Here is a 25811-nt window from a genome sequence, read left to right as displayed (position 1 = left end):
TGTGGAAGTGCTCATAAAGAACACTAATCTGAGAAGCAGGCTTTGTCCCAGTTGGGACGTAACACCAGATAGAAGAAGAAGAAGCAGATTATCAAGATCCTTCGACACCGGTATCGTAAACTCTCCAATAATTGATTCGTCAGTACCGAAATCAGATGCATTGCGATAGCTTGAAAATTAAGGTTTTGCAGGGTCAGGGCATTGAAGACCATAAATATTCAAATATGTGTTCAGTCAGAGTGGACCAAGTAAAAATCTTGAGTACCGACCAAAATATACTGGAACAATATGCGGGTTCTAGCGCATTCCATACATACACCATAGAACTACCGTAAGCTTCTATCGGACTCTGAAATTGACTCAAAAAATGTAATAATCAATCGATTTATTGCTATTCCACACTTGGTCCACTCTGTCTGCACAGAAATTGTTGCAATTTCTGACCACCCATTCAAATATGGTACATGGTCAAAAATCTAAATCAAATGCATCGAATTCAGTAATATTTATAAATTTCTATTGATAGATAAGTAGAAAAATCATTCGATGTCGAAAAATCTGACAAATTTCTTAAAATGTTTTTATTTCGTTATTATGTTATCATTTTCGCTATTATGGTAATAAGCACTTGGTCCACTCTGACTGCACACTTTTATCGATTTTTATTGATCATCCAAAGTAAATTTGTTACATATCTCTTGCAGTTCACAGCATTCATCAAATCGGATCAAAGTGAAACGGAGGTAAATTAATTTTGCATCTTATGATAGAATAATCCAATTTTCCCCAGTTTTGTACTTGGTCCCCTCTGACTTAACGCCGACCAAATTTCTTATAGAAATTGAAGCAAGTGTAATGCAAAATGCAGTTTAACCACAAAGAACTGCCGATGGTTTAAAGAAGGTAAAATCCCCTATCAAAATTTAAGCTAAATCGTTGCCAATAATAAAGAAACCAGTACAAATCGAAAGTATAGCTTATGTTCAAAGAAAGGAAAAATGCCTGATACAATTATCAAAAACACTTCAAACCCTAGCACACCATTGCAAGCCCAGAGGTGCGTCTCATTAGCTTACAGTCTTGACGCTCACAATTTCGTCCTGAATGTACGGATCGTTTTTCTCTTGGAGCACTTATATTGCGACAAAACTGGATATGAACAAATTAATTAGCTGATCAATTTTTGGGCCACACTTATGAATTCTATGTATCAGCGTTGGAAAAAATTGATTATATTTTTCCTAATTCGACCAAATGGCATTCGGCCAAATAATCGGACACAATCTTGAGGTAGAGAAGACTGAATATATCTTCCCAATCAGACTCTTCAACGCCAGATAGCTATTGATCTGCTGAACAGCTTTGCTGAAGACACTAACCCATGCACTAACTTTCCTAGCCTAGCTAATTTGAATATTGAGATATGTATAAGTTTGGGGACAATTTTTGACCTCTCGTATCCATGTTTTTTCCGTTATGTAGAAAAGGAAAGGTGTCAAGGGGAATGTCTCAAAAATTTTTTTGTTCAAAGTCACCGACTTGTGGCCATTTAAAAAAATCAATGTTCATCTTGAGCTTTTAATAGAAAATTCAAAGGTTAACGACTAATTCAAGACGAAATGCATAACGTATTACTCTCATGATTCCAATTGAGCTATGAAGCAAATTCGCAAGTTTTACAGCAGCCCTCAAAAGCTTATCTGTGGGATTCCTAATAACATCTTTGGAAATTTTCATGGCAGCAAGATTTTTGCAGATTTCTGGTGAAATCCTGCGGCAACTTTCTAAATTTTGATAAACCTATTATGATATTTATCGAGTAGTTCTTTAAAACGGATTCCTGGAAAAATATATGACGACTTTCTGGAGGAAATATTAGAAGTCTTTTCATAACTTGCAGAGCTTTTGTGAAATTGTGCAAAATACCATTGGGATTTTCTTTAGAAAGATGTTTTGTGAATTCCTGGCTTGATTTTCAGTGAATTTCCATAGAGGATCATTCAAGATCTATTACATGTATTCTAGACGTGATCTCCCTTTTAAAGGCATCTCTTGATTCAATTGTTTCACTTAAATTTTAAACAGGCTCCTTCATATGTTTTTCATGTCTGATAAGATCAGCGCCAAATCCTTCATGAGATCGTATTTTAAATGCTTGGGAGAACTTTGGAAAAAAATCCATAATAATGATGAAGTAATTGAAATCAATTTAATCTGAACCATATTTCGAGCTAGATTACAGCTAAATTTAATAGTAAATAGATATGTCATACAACCAATTGAAATCCTCAAATCTATAAGGAGTCGTCTAAGGAAGTTGGGCATTCTAAATTCTTATGATATCTAAAGAAAATGCGTACAAAAACAAGCCTCGAAAGTGAGAGCTTTTAAACGACAAAATTCGAAAAATTTCATCTGCAATGTTTCCCATACAGAGTAGAGTGTCCAAAATACGATGCAATCCGTAATACACCCCAACCTCTTTTTACGACCGTTGTCGGGGGGTCGTAAAAAACGGGCGTAAAAAAATCGGGGTTATAATTATGCTTTTGAAAAATGCGGAAATACTGATTCGAGATATTCGGCAAAATTGAAGCATGGGTTTTAAAAATGGCCGTTAAAGTTTTCATATTTTGGTAATAGATGGCAACACTGCTCGATTGTTATCAAGAGAGCCAATTTTATGGGGGTGTGATATGCAAATACCAAAACATTTTAAGGATAACGATACCGAATGTTCACCAAAGTTAAAGGAAGTGTTGCGTGCCATACAGTCGGTCAAATCACAAATGTTCATGTGGCTGGCAACACTATTAAAGAAGAATAAATAAAATATTAAAACCATAAAACATGAGCGGAACAGAAAAGTATAATGCTTAGCAATATAGCAATACTCTTCAACTGTAATCCAGTTTTTCATGAAGGGTTCAAAATTTTGCCGAAGCTGGCAACACTGCTTAAGTGGAATTGTGCCACCAGGCAGTACAAGTGTGCATGCAACTTTTGTTTTGCGGATATCTCAGAATCTTGATTACTTAGAAAGATGGCATCTTCGGCAAAGTTGTTCAGTAGCTCAAGGACTATCATTATTCTAGCCAATAGATTCGAGATGTTGCCACCAGGCGGCGCAAGTGAGCATAGAATTTTTGTTTTGCGGATAGCCCAGGATCCTGACCACTTAGAAAAATAACGCCTTGGGCGAAGTTGTTCAGTAGATAAAGGGCTATCATTATTCTAGTCAAGAGATACAAGGTTTTCCACCAGGCAGCGCTAGTGAGCACGATTTTTTTTTTGTTTTGCGGATTTGTCAGGATTCTGACCACTTAGAAAGTTGAGGTCTTCGGCGAAGCTGTTCGGTAGCTCAAGGGCTATTATTATTGTAGTCAAGAGAATTGAGGTTTTTCCACCAGGCGGCGCTAGTGAACATGATACTTTTGTTTTGCGTATATCTCAGGATCCTGGCCACTTAGAAAGATGGCGCCTTCGGCAAAGTTGTTCAGTAGCTCAAGCGCTATCATTATAACAGCTATGCGTTTCAAAATTTTGTCACCAGACGGCGCTAGTGAGCATGAAACTTTTGTTTTGCGGATATGTCAGGATCCTGACTACATAGACTTGGCACAAAACAAATGTTTTATGCTCACTTACGCCGTCTGGTGGCAAAATTTTGAATCTCATAGCTTTTATAATGATAGCGCTTGAGCTACTGAACAACTTTGCCGAAAACGCCTTCTTATTAAATATACGCAAAACAAAAGTCTCATGTTCACTAGCGTCGACTAGTGGCAAAATCTCGAATCTCTTGGCTAGAATAATGATAGTCCTTGAGCTACTGAACAACTTTGCCGGAGGCTCCATCTTTCTAAGTGGTCAGGATCCTGAACTATCCGCAAAACAAAAGTTCTTTGCTCACTAGCGCCACCTGGTGGCAACATTTTGAATCTCATACTACCTTTTATAATGATAGTCCTTTAGCTAATGAGCAACTTTGCCGAAGTCGCCATCTTTCTAAGTGGCCAGGATCCTGAGATATCCGCAAAACAAAATTTCGATGCCACTAGCGCCACCTAGTAGCACAATTCCGCAATTCAATGACCTCCTTATGTTAGCCTTTGAACTACTGAACAATTTTGCTGAACATCATGATCCACTATTTTGAATACTTTTTAAGATATTGGTCATTTATAAGAACGGTCGTTAATCTGAATTTCGGTCGTAAAAAAGTGGTCGTAAATCGAACCGTCGGTAAAAAAACAGTCGTTCATAGAGGTTGGAGTGTATAAATCAAAATGGAAGATAAAATGCGTTGAGCTAAGAGATCTGAGATCGAATTTAAATTCTACTATAATTGAGCTGTTGAGGTTATGTGACAAACTCTTGAAAACTTCATCAAATAATGACTTTAATACAGATTGTTTGTGAGGTTTCAACAATGCTAAAATCTCATCAAGTTTTAATAGTTTTTAATAAAGCCAAAATCGAATGTTCTCGATTCAAATGAAAACAGCTCTGAATGATGTGTGATATTAAAACTCTTTTTTGCATTCGTTCTTAACTGCTTAACATTATAATTCAATTAGTTTGTTTTGGTCTACTATCAAAGTTATCCCGTTCATGGTACCAGTCAGCGTGAAATCAAATTCTACTCAAGCCTGGAGCAATTGACCTATATCCAGCTGCGCAAAGTTAATTATTGTGAAGACAGATATGTTATATTACATTGTTGGCTACTGCATGCAAACCACCAATTATAAATATATTCCAACATCTGGAGCCCCATCGATAAACACGTTTTTGATTGCCCATTCATTAGCAAATGCGCCCGAAAGCAATCCCCACTTCAGAGAATGAAAATTGTTTCAGTGCCTAACGGCAGTAAATAATTATTACTAGACTCAAGCCACTGAATAATATATTGCCTCCTACCTGCTTTTTGGTTAGCCACTGCCGATGATTAGAGAGCTCCCATCTATTAAATAACCATCACACCGTGTTATCCGATGTTATCAAACTAGAATATTGGCACATGGGTTTCCCACGGATTCCACGGAACATCATCCAGCGGCAACTGTCGGTCTTTCTAGTAGGTACCACCTCACTTCACTACCTCAGCACTATACAATACACTTAGCAAGCACTGTCGCCTCATGGTCTGGTAATGATTAATAATTTATTCCTCGTTCGCTGCTGCTATCTATAATCAATCACATTTACAGCTCTCCGACGACGAGTGCTAATAACACCGTTCCACTTTAGTATTCATCACCAAGACAGGCGTTCTGCCGCATTGACCACCCGACACTAGGCTTAAATGTAATCCTCGTGAAATTAGCGAGCCTTGGATTGGTGTTTATTCAACGACCAAGGATCAACACAGCTGTATCAATTTCAACTACACACCATCTGCTGCACTGGAATAAACGGATAATCCAACGGGATGCATGTGATTTTCATGTCATATCTGTATTTCACACAACTCTGGCCACCTATTCAGAAACTAATTACCAAGTATTTCACCATCAGTTTGTATACACAAACGCAAAACTATTTTCACTTCACAGGAATTTCCGACCCTTTCATTAGCTTCAAAACATCCCTTCCCCGGTTGATTTTCCACTCACATCATCCCCAGCATCCTTCGAACGCTCAGTTCAAGCACACGTGGAAGTAGGTTATCAGGATCGAACACCTTCCAATTACCATAGGTCAGAAGCCACAAAATTTACCACCCGCCTGGAGCCAAATCGAGTGCCCTAAAAGCCGCAAACACACGAAAAAGAAATCCACCAGCTGAAGCCGTACCAGAGAGAGATATCAGTCCACTGACATCGAATGCCAGCCAACCTTGTACACACAGAGATGAATAACACCCTTCAACAGTGGGGAATGTCCACCCAATAAGAGTAAGGACTACTACTCGGTTGACGTCTCGCGGTTCACTGAGGATGTAAAATGGATGCAGTGGGAAAATTATCTTGAAATTCAGACATGACGGTACTTCACATTAGGGCTAAGAGTGAAACGGGCGTTTGAGAGGCATCCGGAGTGCGCATGATCCGTCATTACAAGAGCATCACTGGGAGATCCTTCTGAATTGGGAGAAAAGGTGCTGAATGCACGTATTTCGCTCAAATAACACCCTATTCTGAATAGGATGCTCCACAGACACGATAAGGCTTCTGGTCACACACCACTGACTCGGTGCCCTATTCTGTGGAGATGAGTGGCCTACATATGACGGGCTTCCGAAATGAATGAAGCATTCATGGTGAACTCGCCGGCTCGATGGTAACGTTTTTCAATGATAAGGGAGCTTCCATAAATTATGTATTGCAAACGCAAGGTTTATTCATTTTCAACATCCCCTCTTATATCATACTTTTTGTATGGATGCTCAGAGCCGTAGCGTGGTATCATGGCGCCCTTGGCGAACCTCCATTTTAGCGCCCCTAAATCAAAACTCATCAAAAATTATTTTTGAAACACTTTGAGCGATTTCTACAAGAATTTTTATGAAAATCATCAAAAAATTCATAATTAGTTAAAATATTTTCTTAAGAACGCATTACACTATTGACTAAAATCTGCCAAGAAAATATGTTTATTTTTTTTATTTGTCCAATGAAAATTTTCTGAGAACTTTTGAATGTTATCTGAAAGGTGCTCTGAAAAATTCCGAAGAAATTTATAGTTCATATAGGAAATAGAATTCGAAAAGAAAAAAATTCAAATATATTTCATTTTTTTCAAGATATTTGTACAGGAACCGAAGAAAATTGTTTAAGATTTGAAAAGAACTTTTTTTTATGAATTTTGCGTAGATTTAGTCAAGTTTTCCTCTAGAAGTGTTATTGCAAAACAGCAATGTGAAAATCACAAATTTTGTAACTAATCAATAGTAAATTACTTGGAATACATCAAAGAGTAGCCCCTCAATTTTCTATTCAAATGATAATCGATATAACCATTGTCTTTGAAAGCTGTTTTCACAGTAAGATACCAAATAAAAAGGAAGTATTTACAAAAATTTTAAGTTTTTTAAGAACCTTTTAATTGAAATCCACGGTGGATGAGAAGGTTAATCGAGGATCTATTAGAAGAAAGTTAACCATATATACTTTCGATGAAAAAAAAAAACAAATAAACATGAAAAATCTCAATCACTGCCAGGCCAAATCTTATTAAAAAATATCGAAGAGGTGCGAAAAGTAACATTCAACCATTCTACTACAATCTTTTATGGAACACCAAACGAGTTTCAGCTTGTATAGAACATTCTTTAGGTTATTAAAAATGTATTATAGATTCTAAAATTATGTCTGCTGTGGGAATTTTCGAGCAGTAAAAATCAAATGAAGATTTAAAAATTACTCAACATTTTTTCAGAATGACACTTGAAATTATGTGTAAGACCGATCAATACGAAGCGAGAGCTTTGCTTAGAATCCTGTCCTTGATTTTGAGAGAATCTTGACCAATGTTCTGTTGAAAATCTGCCCAGAGTTTCGTGGATCCCGCTCAGGATTATATTAGATTCATGCACATTAGGGTGCGGCTTATTTTTCGAAAGTTCTCAAAACCAAAAATTCATGTGCTCTTCTGGATTTGAATCACGTGAAAAGGGATACCTCAAATATGATCCAAAAATATTAAGATTTTGAGGTAGCGCAAGCGACTTTCATATTTTTGTATATTATGTCCAATAATTCTTTTGAAATTATTACTGATAAGATTTTTTCAATATTCAATATTCCCTAATTTAATATCTTCAAAATAAATACCAAGTGTTTCACGCATTTTGGCGCCCCCTGTAGGCTGGCGCCCTTGGCGGGTGCCAACCTGGCCAACCGCACGCTACGGCACTGTGGATGCTATAATATCACGTTAGTCGTGGTTCTGATGGTGTCAAACCACGCGACGACTGGAATGTTAAATGCAACTATTACTTCCGTTTTGATTGCATTGATGCTTCGCTTAAGCCCAGATGTCTCGGCCCTCTTGTTAAGGTGAAGATGCGTCGAAGCCTCGATCTCCTGCACAGCTTACTTCCGGAGCTATTACATTTCCAAATCTTATGTCCTTTTCTGAGACACTTGAATCAAACTTCTGAAGGCTGCTGAATGTTCAGTATGCATTTCGACCAGACTAACTTGAGTATGGACCTATGCACGGGTTCATTATTTGACGTTTTAGCGGTGCCGTGTTATTTATGTGACCATGGCAACCAGTGAATTCGGCACCGCTCAAACGTCAAATTAGTGAACTCTTGCAAAGGTCCATTTTATGAAGAGTTCATCGCTTTGTTGACATTAGCAACTGGCAGCCTGATCGCCGCCACCTTGCATCCCCGTAGGTCCTTTCTGATGTAGATAGACTTTAGTCCTGTAGTAAGAAATCTTACTTTTACATCATCACCAAACTGATAAGTTTTTTTTTTAATAGTTGGGAACGATAAAAGCTTCAAAAGCTTAATTTTAGTGAGTTGGCGCGATATGGGACTCAAAAGAAGCGTGCTTAGCTAGCGAAAATCACTCCCTGCTGTTCATATGTCTCGAACGTCCTAGGAATAACATCAAATATCTACATGGAGGGAAGGCTGTACTCATGCACTTTGTCAATCCAAGAAGTAGTCTCTATCTCAATTGATCGTTTTACAATAGCAAAAATTAATGACGTGCTCTATTGCAGCTGTTACGTGCCCCCAAGGTAGCCGATAAGGGAACTTTCTCACATGGTCGACGGGATGACTATGGGCGGTAAGGTGGCCAATAATCGAAAAGATGACTTGTTCTGTTAGGTTCTTCTGGTACATCAATACATAGTAAACACTTATATTAAGATATTTCTGGAATACTAGAGCAAAATCTTTTGTAGTTTGATTAATATAGTATGCCAAAGTTAGAGTTTTTAAGAAAAATAAAGAATTCAGTACAAATATAAGGTATATGCTTGATGGAATATTCTGCAGAATCGTAATATTCCATACACACACATCAGGTGAATGAATTGTATTTTAAAGCCTCTTTAATAAATAAAAAAAATCCATACACTGTTCGAAAGCTTACTAAAAAAGGTATCTTAGAAAAATAACACAAAATAAATATTCGTACTTTAGTTTAGGTAAATGTGGAGACTACACTTTAAATTACATATTTATTTTTTTACTGAAACTTTACACATCCCATACTTTTTTGTCCCAAGTTGTCCCAGGCTAAAATTAATATCCAAGTTAAGTTAAAAATGTAAACTAAAGAATCGTAAAATATTAAGCTGCACATATTTGCATATATTATATGGGTTTTCGAAAAAAACATCTTTTTATATTGTAACTTTCATGTTATTATATATACTTCACTAATTGTTATATCATTAACACACTTCTTTTCGATGTGTTGTGGAGTAATATTAAGTGCAGTCCCACATTGAAAAATAAAGGCATATTAGTCTCTATATGAACTTTTAACTCAAAAAACAACTTCAAAATGTGAATTGTGTAGAAGAACAAGCTGTGCAATTATGTCGAATGAATGTATTGCTGTGTGCGTTCGAAATGCAAATATCAAATGCGGGAACACCAAACGCGGGAAGATTTTTCACAAGGAAGGCGAAGTCAAAGATAGTTTTTTATTGCTAGGTTGGCAGTGATATGTATCGCGGTTGCCAAGAGTCCTTTGATTAGTTTGTGTTACCGCGTTTGGAACGCATTTGAACAAGGTTTGCACGTCAAACGCAAACAGCAATAACTTGAAGAAATGTATTATTTGAATGAGAAGACAATCTTCAAACTTTATGCCCTATTGCCTACTTTTTATATTGAACAGTTTTGCTCTTATAGGCAGTATAATGTAATTAATATTTCTAATATTACTGTTTTGCAATTCTATGTTGGATGCTTAGTGTTCCTCATTACGGACTACTTTTTATCTTTCATCACTGTCGAAAGTAGTACAGATTCAACGGCTACGCAGTATTGTTAGAGAATTAACCGAGGTTTAAAACTTGCCCAACGTTTCGACACGGGGTTGTTGTCTTCTTTAGGTGAAAACAAATATGCCTCGTTTTATTCGCTTACAAGACTGCGTAGCCGTTAAATCCGAACGAAACCTCGTCAGAAAAGTAGTAGTATCAGTTCTGTTTAGAGAATCGGTTAATAAATATTTGAGTGCGTTCATCGAATTACACTGCATTTCTCAATGACTTAGTCAACTGATTATACGGACGATCCGAGTTCAACTCATGTGAAGGATTCTGAGTGAAAATAGGAACGATGCTTCAGAAACAATCCAACAAATAACAATTTTCCTAATTGCAAAAAAAAAATTGTTTTTGACTCGTTGCAAAACTCGATTTTTGCAGCACTCGTTCTATTTGTCAGACCAGGTAAGCCTGGTTGATAATTGTACGACCCGTCCCAAAAAAATGTTTTTTTTTTGTGTAACTCGTTGCATACATTTTTATTGACACATACAAACTCATACCAAAACACCATCAAAAGGAATTAACAAAATACAAACAAGGAGTTAAGAATGGTTTTAAATAAAAAAAAGTTTGTAGAGTTAATATTCCATAGATCTTTTCTAATATGAAACACCGATTAATCAACCACTGATGAAGCTTGTGTTGTCTTTAAAGTTTTCATTGCCATCCTATTAAAGTTATTGATTGAAATTATAACTCTTGTCCCTCTCCCTTACTTGGCATCATTCATTACCTAGAGCTGTGCAAGACTCTATTCTTCATAAGTAGAATCTCTGTTATTTGATATTACAGTACTTCTTGAAACTAAACATCTACATATTTCCGCTTCTGCGTCTCAACCTACACTGCTTGCATATCAAAGCTCGAATCCACCCACTGCAATTTCTCGGCTGTTCTGCATCCAATTAAACTGATTTTTTTTCTTGTATGTGAGGTTAGTCCTTGAGTCGGGTTAGTGTCTGTTATATGCTATGTTACCAAACGAAAATGATTGAAAGACAGCTGATCTAGGAAAATGCGATAGGTGGGTGGCGCTGCCCACAGTGAATTTGATGTATTCTTGTTATATGGTACCCTAATAGCCGTAGCGGCAAATGCATTGCTATTCAGCAAGACTATACTGGGTTCGAACCCCACAGGTAAAAGACCTTCCCAAGGCATAGAGTGTTTCCGCACTTGCAACACGATAGAAAAATACAACAATGGTAAATTCACTATAGAAGCTATGGAAGTACTCATAGCTTAAAAAACAAGTTGTCCCAGATAGAATGAAACCCCAGAATAAAGAAGAAAATGAAGATGATCTAAGCTCAAAGTCAAATGTAATACTGATGTTGATACATTGATCCATCACCTCCCTCCGTTTCTATATCTGAAATGGAACCCATTTGAAGAGTTCAGTCCATTAGAAGCATCTGTGTTCAATTAAAAGAAAATAGTTCAAGCTGTAGCTGTTATCCTTCATTTTTCCAATCCCATATGAAATTAAAATCCTTTCTCCAGTTTTTTTTTTTGGCTCGCAGGCATTCGTATCTCCAAATACAGTTTGCATGTTTTTTGTCAGTCGTAGGTCCTATTTTTATACGCCATGGAGTCATCCTGCAGAATCTAATCTGTAAAGCAGTGGAAACGACGAGGGAAAAAATTACAACCGGACCAAATGCAGTGAGAAATGGGAAGCAGCAAAAAGATGCGGCAGTGAAAGCTTTATGTTTTTCCGACTGAGAGCCGACTGTTGGCTGGCTGCTGGCGTTTTTCGATGATTTTTCATGAATGACTCGAATCATCGCTACTTCAATCGGCAAACGGCATAGTGATGACAATGACTATCGGTAGGGCGGACGATGTTAACGATGATTATCATCACCATCATCATCATTACTGATGGAGCCATTCAGTGCTGAAGAGAAAGGACCACATGCTGAGATGCTGTTATGAGAGCAACTATGAGAGAGAGCATATGAGAGAGAACAAGACTGTTGGCAGAAGGGGGATAAGGTGATTATTTTAGTGAGAACGGCCAACATCAGCGGAGAATCAGACTAATGCGAGATTGTCGGTTGAATCAAAGGGGGGAAGAAGAAAGTGTGATAGGAAAATGCACACATGTGTGCTTGGGAAAGTGTCCAGGATGCTGCCTGCGGGGACACCAGCTGAGACCGTGAAGCAATGGGGTGGATGGGATGGGTTCTTGTATTTGGAAACAGAAGTCATCTAGTGAAAAATGCCACCACATTTGGGTGCAACTCAGATAGCAGTGGTATGTGTGAGAATGCGATAGATATTCGTGCGTATGCTAACAACAAATAGAATTGGCTTTTTCCACCAATTTGGATTTGAGTAATCCAATATGAAACACATTCATTCATTTATTTAAATAACATCTGAAAACAGATAACACTGAAGCATCAATTTTAAGCCATACTACGAGGTTCGCGGATGCATGTTTCCGCCCTCGACTATACACCATGCTCGCCAAAGCGTTACGCACTCGGTAAGTTATGCTAGTCCGTCGCGCTCCATGATTTGATGTAAAAAACGAGGCAAACACTAACTTCGTAGGTTTGCTGTCGTGCATTCATATAACGTGTCGTGCCCAACGTATCCATCCAGCGTTTGATAACTTATCCAAGAACGTATTTGCTTACATACCTATATCAGATGGAATATAATCTGTTATAACACTTTGTAGGCCGCTTTTAGATTGATTATTGTTCGGAAGTTCCCATATTCAAACTTAAAATCTTTCCTTACGGAGCATATCACTCCTTTCTTGGCCAGCTTTTCCAGATTGATGAGTTCAGTTCCAATGCCATCGTTACCAGTTGTCTTAATGTTCTTTAGCCGTTGAATGGCATCCTCAACTTCCCTCAAGACGAAGGCGGGTTAGTTTCCACCGACCGTTTACTAACGCCGACATATACTAAGTTATCTTGACCCTCATTGCCTGCATTATAATCACTATTAAGGTGTTCATCGTAATGCTGCTTTCTTGTCTGTCAAGCGTTGCGTTGAGCATCTGATAGGTTTTCCGTTTTGATGACTGAAGAGCTGCTGCATCTTCTTGCATTTCTCATTGTTTAAGTAATGTTTATCCTACCAGTTTGGTTGGTTAATGCTGGGCATGGCGTACCACTGGTACCTTGCGTACCTGAGGGAATAAAATAGACCCCTCTGTGCGGTCCTTAGCCTCTTGCCCAGCAACTCCTATCCCTAGCTCCTCACGGTACTGGCCGGGGTACGAGCAACATTAGGGAAGATCGGGTAACCAACCCCGTTGGAAATTTGGTCGTATGCCGACAGGGAAGTTTGATTGTGCAAACCTGAAACATCTGTACTCCATGTTAGGAGCGGCTCACAACAGGGGGGACGATCCTCTGGAAATCTAGGGGGATGGTGTCAGGTCCTGCAAGTCAAGCAACATCAAGCAATGAATAATCAACGAGAGACTACGAACCGTGACAAGCGGCGAAGACCACAGCGGCGTAAAGAGACTAGCAATTGGAATCTCGGTACGTGGAACTGTAAATCTCTCAACTTCATCGGGAGCACACGCTAACTCGCCGGCGTGCTGAAGGACCGCGGATTCGCGGGTAGTAGCAGGAAGTGTGTTAGAAGAGATCAATGGTGCGAAAGTTTAGAAGTAACCATACCATCTACCAGAGCTGCGGCAACACACACGAGCTGGGAACAGCTTTTATAGTTGATATGCAGAGGCGCGTGATCGGGTGGTAGCCGATCAACGAGAGAATGTGCAAGTTGAGGCTCAAAGGTCGGTTCTTCAACTTCAGTAAAATAAACGTACACAGCCCTCACTCCAAAAACACTGATAATGATAAGAAGCTTTTTACGCGCAGCTCAAACGCGAGTATGACAGTTGCCCAAACTATGACGTCAAAATCGTTATAGAAGATCTAAACGCTCAGGTTGGTCAGGAGGAGGAATTCAGACTGACTATTGGAAGGTTCAGCGCCCACCGGCTGACGAACGAAAACAACCTACGACTTATTGATTTCACCGCCTCCAAGAATATGGCTATTCGTAGCACCTACTTCCAGCACAACCTTCCATACCGATACACCTGGAGATCACCACAGTATGACCTAGAGCGGCTTAAGCAACCGGATGTCGCAACTGCGTACGCGCAGCACTTCGTGGCTGCATTATCGAAAGAGGGTGAGCTGGATGAAGTCCCTCTTCAGTACTGCTGGAGAACAGTGAAAACAGACATCAACGATGCAGCTGAGAGCAACATCGGGTACGTGGAACGGAGTCGACCAAACGATTGGTTTGACAAGGAATATAGGAAGATACTGGAAGAGGAAAATTCAGTCCGGGCGGTCAGGCTGCAGCAAGGGACCCAGCAGAACGTTCAGCGTTATAGACGGAAACGGCAACAATAGACCCGCCTCTTTCGGGAGAACAGAAACGCTGCCAGGAGGAGATGGTGTGCGAAGAGATGGAACAGCTGTGCCGGTCTCAAGAAACATGTAAGTTCTATCAGAAGCTCAACGCATCCCGGTTGGCTTCGTGCCGCGAGCCGAGATGTGCAGGGATAAGGATGGGAGTATCTCTACGGGTGAGCGTGAGGTGATCGAAAGGTGGAAGCAGCACTTCGACAAACATCTGAATGGCGCTGAGCACAGGCAAAACAACGGAGGAAATGCTTTCATCAGTATTACGGACGATAGAAACCACCAGCCCTCACTTTGAGGGAGGTTAAGGATGTCATTCACCAGTTCAAGAACAATAAGCTGCTGGTAAGGATGGTATTGGAGCTGAACACATAGAGATGGGTCTGAAGAGTTTGTCCATTTGTCTGCAACGGCTGATAGGCACAATCTGGGAAACAGAACAGGTTCCGGAGGAGTGGAAGGAAGGGGTAATATGCCCCATCTACAATAAAATGTTCTCCAAAAATGTCGTGAATACCAGGTCCCAACGTATCACTTTTTCATCGATTCCAAGGCGGCATACGAAAGTATCGACCGTGTAGACATATAGAAAATCATGGACGATATCAGATTTTCCGGGAAGCTCACGAAACTGATAAGAGCAACGATGGAAGGTGTGCAAAATTGTGCGAAGGTTTCAAGCGAACATTCCAGTTCGTTTGGATCCTGCCGGGCATTACAACAAGGATGGACTTTCGTGCCTGTTGTTCAATATTGCGCTTGAATGTGTTATGTGGAGAGCCAAGCTTAATAGCCGGGGTAAGATTTTCACTAGATCCAGTCAATTTGTTTGGTTCGCAGATGATATGGACATTGTCGGCAAACCTGTACACCCACCTGAAATGCGAGGGGGCAAAAATGATGAATGCGACCAAGACAAAGTGCATGCTAGGTGGTGTGGCTGAGCGCGACAGGGCTCGCCTAGGTAGCAGTGTTACAATACACGGGGATACGTTCGGGGTGGTCAACAAGTTACTGACGGCTGACAATAACGTTAGCCGGGAAATACGGAGGCGCATCATCAGTGGAAGTCTACTATGGCCTCCACAAAAAGCTGTGGTCGAAAAAGATTCGCACCCGCACCAAATATACCATGTACAAAAGGCTCATAAGGCCGATAGCCCTCTACGGGCATGAAACGTGGACGATGCTTGAGGATGACCTGCAAGCATTTGGAGTCTTCGGACGGCGGGTGCCTAAGACGATCTTTGGCGGTGTGTGGCGGCTAAGAATAAACCACGAGCTCGCCGAACTCTACGGCGAATCCAGAATGTGGCCAAAGCTGGAAGGATACGATGGGCAGGGCATGTTGCAAGAATGCCGGACAGAAACTCTGCAAAGATGGTGTTCGTGTCAGATCCGGTTGGTACAAGAAGGCGTGGAGCGCAGCGAGTTAGATGAGCGGTTCAAGTGGCGGATCGATTTGGCGAGCGTGGAGCAGAACCGATGATGGAGAGATGCGGCCACGAATCGAGTATTGTGGCATGAAATTGTTGATACAGTGTAATCTGTTTAGATGTTTACTATATAAATGAAATCCTACCAGTTTGCAGTTTCCGCTTTCGTCTATTTTTCTGCAGCAGTATTGCCGGTTCTGAATCATTCTCCTCCATAATCAACACGCACTTCTCGTCAAATCAAGCATTTCGTCGACTCCATCTAATGCACCTGATGTTGCTATAAGTTGTTTGGTTAATATATCAGCGTTTCTTAATAACAGGTCCAATAAGCTGACCCTCTAATGCTGGCTTGAGTTGCTGCCGACAATGCCGATTTTAAGACTCTCTAGGTCATACCGAAGTGGCTGTCGGTATCCAACATTATTGGTAATGGACAGTTTTAAGCCCAAATTACGCATAGTGTGGGGGCCTTCCTTAGCCGAGTGGTTAGAGTCCGCGGCTATAAAGCAAAGCCATGCTGAAGGTGTCTGAGTTCGATTCTGGGCCGGTCCAGGATCTTTTCGAAATGGAAAATTCATTAACTTCCCTGGGCATAGAGTATCATTTCACTTGCAACACGATATACAAATGCGGAAATGGCAACTTTTGCAAAGAAAGCTCTCAATTAATAACTGTGGAAGTGCTCATAAGAACACTATGCTGAGAAGCAGGCTCTTTCCCAGTGAGGACGTTAAAGCCAAGAAGAAGAAGAAGACGTATAGCAATTATCAGATAGTATTCACATTAAATGTTCACACCACGAAAGATGCGCTCTATAAAAAGGCGGTAAATTCGTTGTTTTCTCTCATGTAATGGCTGAAATGGATTTAATGCTACGAATGCCATATTCTTCAAAGCAAAAAAATCATTTGGTCAAAAGCTGTTGTAGTTGTCAGCTGACTGGCGCTGAACTTTCCACTAGTCGGTCTGAACATCTACTCTTGGCCAACCTGATTGCGAACCAGAGCTGTAGCCCTGATAAGGGAGATGGTTGTGATGGCTATGACCGTGATCATCATGTAAAGACCGTGATCATCGGGCAAAGCTGTATCGTGCCAGTACCGAGGAGGCAGTCCCTGTAGCACGATGTAGGTAGTGCAACCCTAGTGAGGTGGCCTATTGAAGACTCTTCATAAACCAGAAAAGGCAAAAGTAGACGACGCATAGAAGATAACGAATGGAAAGTAGGATCTTGGCAAGCGAAAGCTTTGATTGAACCCGCGTGTGTTAGGAACCTGAATTGTGAACGGCGCGAATGTGGCAAAGCTATCCAGAAAATATTCTGGCCGAAAATCGGAACGAGTTATTCGATGGAAACAGGTAAGCGACCTATTCTGTGTGTTGACAATGAAGGAAAAGTTCTTCAAGTACAGCCTAACGAACGATAAGTCCGATGACATGAAAGAAGATTTCAATGAGAGCCTAAATTAGGCCTACGGAGGCAATCCAAAACCAAATGTCATGATAGTCATCGGCGATGCAAATTCGCAAATTCAGAAAAAAGTTCTCTTTCGACTTGTCATTGGAATGAAATGCTTCCGTTCTGTTACCAATAAAAATGGACTGCGGTTTGAAACGTTCGCTGCTTCTAGAGGGTGTTACGTTTAAAAATATACAGATTATAATTATGTACATCAAGGCAGCAACTCAAAGAAATAAAATCAAAAATAGCCATTTTTAGAATATTCGGTAAAAAAGCAGTACCTACGCAAAAACATCCGCAAACACACCTAGCGATACCCGAATGGTGATGCCTGTTTCCAAATAGACCACGTGCTGGTTGGTGAGTGGCATTTCTCAGATGCTATAGATGTCAGGACCTTTTAAGGTCCGAATATTGACTGGGATCATTATCTCGTTATTGCTAAAATTTGGGCGCGGTCATCCAGCGCTATATATATATCATTTGATAATGCGATATTTCGATTGTGGTGGGGAGCTAATTTACTTCATCGTCTTTGATAGCCTTATTCCATTGGTGGCTCTTCACACTCAATAAATAATGGGGTTTCAAAGAATAAGAGCGCTTCCACTACAAACTACTTTACTGTAGTATTCAGGGTGTTTTGGGATCTCAACACAATTGACACACACGTGACATTTATGAAAAACACATTTACTGAACACAACATTTTGTACATGATCATTTACGCGGAACTTTAACATTTCTGCTTATATTCTAATGCCGATCTTAATCCTAACACATAATACACAAATTCACGCGCAGCCTCCACTCACGATAGGTGGGTTGTTGGATTACTTCTAACTACCCCTATCATAGTGATCCAACTTCGATAGATGCCTACATGTGATGATGTTTTTCGGGTCGACTAAGAGTTAAATCGTTCCTTATCGCTCTCTTATCAACGGCTACGGAATTCACCGCAACATTAACCTTATGGATAACTGCAACTCTTAACTTACATACTTTACTTTTGATGGCGCTACGTCCTTCAATACATTACCTGCGCCACTATGTTACGCAAACAAACTCGGTCCATGGCTGCTTGCCAACAGTTTCTGGACAGTCGCACACCTTCAAGATCCTGCTCCACTTGGTCAAACCATCTAGCTCGTTGAGCCTCTCTTCGTCTTGTACCGGCAGGATTCCAAATGAACACCATTATTGGTAGGCATTTCCACAATGCGCCCCGCTAAGCGTACCTTTCTAGCGTTAGCGACTTTCTGGATATTGGGAAGTGCAAGCTCATGATTCATTCTTCTCCATACGTCGTACTCACATACCCCGCAAAAGATCGTCCTAAGCACACGTCGTTCAAAAACTTCCAGGTCCTCTTCGAGCATTGTTACCGGTCTTTTAAGCGTCTTGTACATGGTACACCTAGTGCGGATGTAAAATGTACAAGTTTAACAATCTCGTCTTCTACGTATTTACCTTCAATCCGACCCTTTCTGCTTCACGTTTCTGCCTGGTATACTGCTCAGCAACTACCAGGATCTTTCTTACGACAACGTCAATGTCGTCAGCGAAACAGATGAGTTGGCTAGATTTATTGAAGATTGTGCCCCTCATGTGCAAGCTTTCATAAGACTTTCTAGCGCAATATTGAACAGGAGGCAGGAAAGAACATCGCATTGTCGAAGTCCTTTGCATGCACCCTACATCTTCGCACAGTACTGTACACTATCCATCGTTGCCTTGATTAGTCTAATCAGTTTCCCGGCAAACTCGTTCTCGTCCATAATTTTCCATAGTTCTTCGTGGTCATACCGCTTTGAAATCGATGATTAGGTGGTGCGTGGGAACTTGATATTCGCAACACTTTTGGAGGAACTGCCGCAACATAAAGATTTGGTCTGTTGTCGATCACCCGACCACGAAACCGGCTTGATAACTTATCACAAGTGCTAGTGGTGATAGACGGCGGATGTTGATCTGGGAAAGCGCTTTATAGGCTTCGTTAAGAATGGTGAATGCTCGATAGTTCTCACGTTTTTACTTGTGACCCTTTTTGTGTATTACACTACGGAACACGTTTTGCCTCAAGCGCCAAAAATAGCGCTATAAACTCAATTAAGGGTTGTTGAATCCAAAAAATATCATAGCACGTCTAGTTTTTGAGGCATAGGCAGTTGAAAATGCAACAATTGACTATTTAAGCCAACTTGCATGCAAGTTTCCCAGCTTGTATTTGTATTTGTATTTGTATTTGTATTTGTATTTGTATTTGTATTGAAGATTCATCCGACATCATGGTCTTAATGAATAAAATTAAAACTAAACTAAACTAAGCATCAACTCTTGGACAACACTTAACAGGATACATTAGACCTGGCGATTGCGTAACCGATTTTTGAAGGTATTAGTTGAGATGTTAAAATCGAACAAATTGTAATTATCTTGGAATCTCCGGCTTATCGTGTCAATGGGATTATTGGATCCATACATAGTTCGCCTCGGTGGTTGATATAGTAGTTGTCTAGAACGCAGCACACGTTGAGGAGCGTATATATTAAGCTGGCGAAGCAATGCTGGGCTGTCTATTTCGGAGCGAAGAACTTTAGCACCAAAGACGGCTTGTTTAATCTTTCGCCTCTCCTCTAGCGTTTCGATACCCAGCAGTGCGCATCGATGCTCGTAGGGCGGTAGCCGTAATGGGTCAGACCAGGGTAAGCTACGTAATGCGCATCTCACGAATCTACGCTGAATCGATTCGATTCTAGCAATCCACACTGGCGACCAGATTACAGAAGCAAACTCTAGAATTGATCTGACTAACGAGCAGTACAATGATTTTAGACACAGAGGGTCATCGAATTCACTTGAAGATGAATCCAAGTTGACGATTGGCTTTGTCGACTGTTTCTGAATAGTGCATTTTGAATGTCAATTGATGGTCTAGTAAAACACCCAAATCTTTAACATTATCCACACCCTTCAGTATGGTACCATTAATGGCATAATTGTACAGAACAGGACTTTTCATTCTACGAAAGGATATGATGCAGCACTTAGACACACTAATACTCAAATGATTCAACTTTTCCAATCTTAACGAGTAGTTGACGATCAGTTAGATAGGAATACAGCCAACTGCAAATTCTCGAAGAAGCACCCAAACGGTTCAACTTTGCCAAGAGAATACTGTGATCAACTGTATCAAATGCGGCCTTTATATCTGTATAAATACTGTCGACCTGTCCCCCTTTATCCATTTCTTTGATGCAGAATGACGTATACTCGCATAGATTTGAGATTACTGACCGTTGTGGGAAGAATCCATGCTGATTCTGTGAAATGTATGTTTTGCAGGCTTGCAATAAAACATCGTTCATTATTATCTCGAAGCATTTCGATCCAGCTGGAAGGGAGGTTATTCCACGATAGTTCGATACTTCCGTTCTACTGCCTTTCTTGAAGATCGGTCGCATATAAGACATTTTCCATGCTTTAGGGAACTGCTGACATCGGAGAGAGAGGTTGAATATAGCCTTTAGCGGAGCAATTAACACCGCCTTGCAATGTTTCAAAATGCATGCAGGAATACCATCAGGGCCTGGCGATATGGATGGTTTTAGCTTCTTCAATGCCTCCTCCACCATCATATAGCTAACTTCGAAGATGTCAACATCGATAATATCAGTAGGTAACGATTGTTACGCAGCATCGGGATCCGCTTGAGATTGAGACGATGTGTCGAAGACACTCGCAAACCATGATGCAAAAAGCTCGCATTTGCCCTCGACCGAGGAAGCAGAGTGGCCATTCAAGCTCAAAAATGATGGCAGCCCAGTTTCATGTCGCTTTGAATTAACAAAACTCCAGAACTGCTTTGGATGTCTTCGTAAATTGTCCTGAACACGCCTTACATATTTACCGTAGAGGTATCGATTGTAGTAACGATAACTGCGGCTCGCTCGATTAAATGCCAGCTTGTTGCAATCGTTTTTTTCTTTTTGAAAATCGTCTCTGCATCTTGGATTGATTCCGTCGGAGATACAACAAGCGTGCATTAGACCACGCAGGTTTGCGTCGCGGCATTGCTAACGGTACACAGTGCGTGAAACATTCGTGTAGTTTCCCATTGAAGATGCTCACCGCATTATCCACATCGTTGCATTGATAGACAGTTGACCAGTCCACTCTCGAAAGCAAAAAATAAATAAATACTAACTTCTACGAAAGGAACTATTGTCGGAGATCTTACTGTGAGTACAAAGGCTGGGTGATGCGGGTCAATATCCACTATCGGCTGACAGGCTTCATCGACTGAACTGCAATCTGTGATAGCATCATTTGTGAATATTAGATCTAACGTCCTGTCTAAATGGTTTCGCAATAAATTTCTCTGTTTCAGTCCCCTGAATGCGAAATTGTCCAAAAGAGTTCGACCAGCTTGCGTAAGATTCGATGATAAAGGGTCGGCAAATGCTACGACATTGTTTGTTGATTTCCAAACGATTCGGGGTTGATTGAAATCGCCGAATAGGACGAGGCCGTCGTTGATGCTCAACTTCTCACTGGTTTCCGAAACAACATCTACTTGGGACTGGATACATTCACAATCAGCTGATTTCTCTGGTGGTATGTATGAAACGCCTATAAAGATGGAACTTGAACCGGTCCCAATCTTGACGAAGATGTTCTCCACTCTAACATCAAAAGAGAGCTGCACATCTGTTGCTTCGAGTTTGTTTGATACAGCTATCAGCACGCCTCCACCGCGTGTTCTAACACTGTTGAATGATGAACGATCCAACCTGAAGACGTTATATTCATCACCAAATAATTGGCAAGAATTGATTCGATTATCAAGCCATGTTTCTGTAAAGACCATAACATCGTAGTTGCTTTCAGAGGATGCAAGGAATATATCCGTAATCTTGGTTTTAAGACCCCGAACGTTTTGGTAATAAAAACGCAATTCGGGTATCGGTAATTCAGTTGGCTGAACAGTTGAGTCGGTGTTGCTTATTCCGTTGCACACTGGTCCAGGAAGCTAATTTAGGCGGACATGAGGTTTTCGTCAAGATTTATTGATTTTAGAGCTATAGTTACTTCTGAGAATATGTTCAGAATTTTAAGTACTACAAAATGTACGGATCAAAATTTTTTTACGGTGATCGCAAGAGTGACGTATACGCCAACTTTTTTTATTTTAACGAATCGTAAGTTGGTATGTTCAGCAAAGTTGTAGCAAATGATCAGAGAAACAACTTTGCCGAACAAACTTTTTCTCAGTTTTGCTTAAAAGCCGAGATAATTAAGTATTTTTAATAAAAAATCGTTTTTTGCTCTTATGTGTTTTATTTTTTGGTTTTATCGGCCTACTATGTTCTACAAAGTTTTTATACTCATCATTTGCTACAACTTTGCTGAACATACCAAAGTTGTGTTTCTTATGGTTTACATGTTATTTGAGTTTTTCATCTTAAAATTAGCTATTTTGTATGCCAACTATGCTCAACTATGAGCACCTCAAAAAAATATATCTTTCCACCAAATGATTTTGCAGTCTTTCAAGTACCTGTGAGCAAAATTAGGAGAAGATGATATTTTTCTATCTCATTTAAAATCAATTTTACTAGTAGAAGATTTGAGATAAATCCATATTTATTGAATATTCATACATGTTCAACTCACAAAAGTCATGGCTACCTAAGCATATCAAACCAAATGTAACACGTGTATTTATATAGTAATATAAAGCACATCAGAAGATTCTGGGAAAATCATGCCACAGAATTCGATCGGACTGTAAATTTTGTATATGTATTTTATACGGCTTATGTTGAATTCCAACCCGGTGATCTTGCTTAGGAATAGATTAAATACTAGTAGAGGAAAAGACGTTGAATTTCTTGCAGAAGCTTCCAAGTTAATCGAAAACAACTGAAAAACGATGTACTTTATATTTATATATAAATACACGTGTTACATTTGGTTTGATATGCTTAGGTAGCCATGACTTTTGTGAATTTAACATGTATGAATATTCAATAAATATGGATTTATCTCATATCGTCTATTAGTAAAATCGATTTTAAACGAAATAGAAAAATATCATCTTCTCCAAATTTTGCTCACAGGTACTTGAAAGACTGCAAAATCATTTGGTGGAAAGATATATTTTTTTGAGGTGCTCATAGTTGAAATACAAGGCATACAAAATAGCTAATTTTAAGATGAAAAACTCAAATAACATGAAAACCATAAGAAATACAACTTTGGTATGTTCAGCAAAGTTGTAGCAAATGATGAGTATGAAAACTTTGTAGAACATAGTAGGCCGATAAAACTAAAAAATAAAACACATAAGAGCAAAAAACGATTTTTTATTAAAAATACTTAATTATCTTGGCTCTTGAGCAAAATCGAGAAAAAGTTTGTTCGGCAAAGTTGTTTCTATGATCATTTGCTACAACTTTGCTGAACATACCAACTTACGATTCGTTAAAATAAAAAAAGTTGGCGTATACGTCACTCTTGCGATCACCGTAAACAAATTTTGATCCGTACATTTTGTAGTACTGAAAATTCTGAACATATTCTCAGAAGAAACTATGACTCTAAAATCAATAAATCTTGACGAAAACCTCATGTCCGCCTAAATTAGCTTCCTGGACCAGTGTGCGTTGGCGACATCAGAAATTTGGGTAGGGCTAGAACGTGAACACAACACAGGTACCGATTTGTTTCGAATGCATTCATACTTGCCTGAGGTGAGATTTTGGAAGACCCCGTCACTATCCTCAACATCAGGGCCAGAACGACTAAGATGGCAGGATTCAACAGGCGCGACTGAGTTGAGGAGATCAGGGGCTTCCATTGTGCGACAGGCAGTGCGTTCTGGCGTCCTATCCGCGATGATCTCCGGTAGTTGGTATATGGGAATTCGGGGATGTTCTTCCATAGTGTGCTGAGTTGAGTTGAGGACACGGAAATGACTATCACACAGGGTACGTTCAGTGTTTAAATTATCATTAAACTTGCCTAAGCAAGCTAGATGGAAAACCCTTTCAGGTAGTAAGTTTATAATACTTTCGATGCGGAAAAGTTATTTTTCATGGGTTAAAAATGTATTGTGTTTTCCCATATTGAAGGAATGAAAAATTATGTATGGAAGCAGCAAGCATGTTGAAAAAATCGATTTAATCTTAATTTTATCGTGCAATTTCAACCAAATTATATCTAAAATGAAAGTTCATGTCCTATTTTGCATGCTTGGTGTATTCGATTACAATGAAAAAGTTTGACGTATTACACCTTAAGTTTTATGTAAACATCAATAAAACCAACGCTTTATATAACTTTGGCGACCTGTAGCTAAAAATTGTGACGTGCTGGAACATTTATGTGAATGGTATCAGATTCCGCAACCCCAAATCTGCTAGAGACGCATAATTTGATCCTTGAGACACGCAAAAATGTCATTTTATTGCCGTATGTTACTCCCTCCTTCCACTCTTCCGGTAGCTGTTCTGTTTCCCAGATCCTGGCTATCAATCGGTGAAAACAAGGACCAAATTTTTGTAGGTCCGTTTAAATAAGTTCTGTTGCAATACCATCACAGCTGCTTTGTTGCTCTTGAGCTGTTTTGTAGCATTCCTAATTTCACTTATTGTTGGAGTCGACACCGATTAAGCCCTTTCTCCTGCTGTCTTGGTCTTCCCTTTCAATCACCTCACGTTCGTCCATCAAGATACTTCCATCTTTATCCTGGCACATCTCAGCTCGCGGCACTGAGCCTTTGCGGATAGCATTGAGTTTTTTTTGTAGAACTTACAAGTTTCTTGAGAACAATACAGCAGCTCCATCTCTATGCACACCAACTCCTGCAGGTGGCGCTTTTAATCCCGGAATACATGGGTTTGCTGTCTTCGCTTCTGTTTGTATCGTTTCACGTTTTGACGGGAGCCTTGCTGCAGTATAATCGCCTGCGCTGCATCTCGTCCAAAATTGTCTGACAGTACTCGTCGAACCAACCGTTCTGTCGATTTCCTTCCACGAACCCAAAGGCACCTGCGTTGTTAATGGCTGGTTTGACACTAGTCCAGCAGTCCTCAAGAGGGGTTTCGGGGAGCTTTTCCTCGTCCGAGAACGCTGCTTCAAGGCTTTGCGCGTAATCAGTTGCGACTTCGGGTAGCTTGAATCGTTCCAGATTTTACCGTCACGGGCGTTGGTACCGAATGTTGTTCACAACGAAATGTCTTTGGTGCACTTTAACCATCACAAGGTAGTAACCTGAATCAATGTACAGTTTCATACAGTTTCATGATCCGAGTTTCGTTAGTCCGTTTTCGATGCCTGGGTCTATACCCATAATATACATTTCTCTATAGACTTGTTTAATGGGGGAATGAGATTTTTATATGTTTTTTTTTTTTCTCTTGGAGAAATCACTCATTTCGTGCGGCTAAATTTTATGTGGAACAAACTTCAGTTGATTAAATTGATTTCATATATTTTGCATACAAA

The 25811-nt window shown here is 39.9% G+C and overlaps 1 protein-coding gene across 1 annotated transcript in view; it reads right to left on the bottom strand.

Annotated features, from left to right (window-relative positions):
• The window catches only part of LOC5564889 (potassium channel subfamily K member 10), a 430098-nt gene extending 424157 nt beyond the window's left edge, over window positions 1-5941 (bottom strand). The window contains exon 1 of the mRNA XM_021853595.1: window positions 4927-5941. The gene's annotated coding sequence lies outside the window, so the exon portion shown is untranslated. The remainder of the gene's footprint in view (window positions 1-4926) is intronic.
• Between the last annotated feature and the right edge of the window lie 19870 nt (window positions 5942-25811).

Source organism: Aedes aegypti, chromosome 3 (genome assembly GCF_002204515.2).
Source record: "Aedes aegypti strain LVP_AGWG chromosome 3, AaegL5.0 Primary Assembly, whole genome shotgun sequence".
NCBI classification, from domain to species: domain Eukaryota; kingdom Metazoa; phylum Arthropoda; class Insecta; order Diptera; family Culicidae; genus Aedes; species Aedes aegypti.
Note: the sequence above shows the minus strand (reverse complement) of the source record. Positions and strands in the feature narration are given on the sequence as shown.